Genomic DNA, 1,233 nt, shown 5'->3' with positions numbered 1-1,233 from the left:
TATGGCAAAAAAATTGGGGTGGGCGTGGCACATCCGGGTTGAATTACTAATTGTTTATATTTTGGGGCTGGGGCATAACTCGCATAGGATACGTTTGTTCAAAAAGGGACTTTGCACACAATTACCTCATCCTTTTGGCCAGTTTGTGTTAACAGCTCAGTTGTTTCAGCTTTATAGTTCCAAAAAGGAACGGGTTTTAACATTTGGATATTTTCATTTTTCGATTTTGACCTTTGTTGACATTTGTTGACCTATATCTTTTGACTTGAATAATGTAGAAGCTTGAAATTTGAAACACAACATAACATTTGGAATATCAATTACCCTATGCAAAAAATACGTATACGTTTGTTCAAAATGGAACTTTGCATACAATTATCTCATGAATTGAGCCACTTTGTCTTAGAAATTCGGTTGTTTCCGCTTCTTAGTTCAAAAAAAGGAACAGGTTTTGGAAATTCAAAATTTTCAATTTTTGACCTTGACCTTTGATGACCTTGACCTTTTTTGGGTCAAAGGTCATTGACGTTGTCTACTAGTTTATGCTTTCATATTTGACCTCTGACATCTACTTTCGCTTTTATAGCTGTCCAAAAACATCCAAATTCGCAACTTTGGACTGCTCTAGCACGTGACCTAATTAACCTAGAGAGTAATTTTTTTCGGTTTCCTAATGTGCTTCTCGTGTACTTTACATAGATATATAACAATCGTTTTTTTAAAGCAAAATTGAAATTCGTGATTTTTTCAAATTTGAGTTTTTTTTTACAATATTTGCGACTTTTTGAGCTTAGTGTATGTATATGTTATGATCTATTTGATGTAGAACCTTGATATTTGGAATATAACTAGACACTTTGAATATGAATTCACCTATGACAAAAAAACTTATGTGGGCGTGGCACATCCGGGTTGAATTACTAATTGTTTACATTTCGGGGCTGGGGCATAAGTCGCATAGGATGCGTTTGTTCAAAAAGAGACTTTGCACACAATTACCTCATCCTTTTGGCCAGTATGTATTAACAGCTCAGTTGTTTCAGCTTCATAGTTTCAAAAAAGGAACGGGTTTTAACATTTGGATATTTTCATTTTTCGATTTTGACCTTTGTTGACTTTTGTTGACCTATATCTTTTGACCTCTATTATGTAGGAACTTGACATTTAGAACATAACGTAACATTTTGAATATTGATTACCTTATTCAAAAAAAATTGAGTTGGGCGTGGCACT

Source organism: Lottia gigantea (genome assembly GCF_000327385.1).
Source record: "Lottia gigantea unplaced genomic scaffold LOTGIsca_170, whole genome shotgun sequence".
Classification (NCBI taxonomy): domain Eukaryota; kingdom Metazoa; phylum Mollusca; class Gastropoda; family Lottiidae; genus Lottia; species Lottia gigantea.
The sequence above is the reverse complement of the archived record's forward strand: the minus strand, read 5'-3'. Positions refer to the sequence as shown.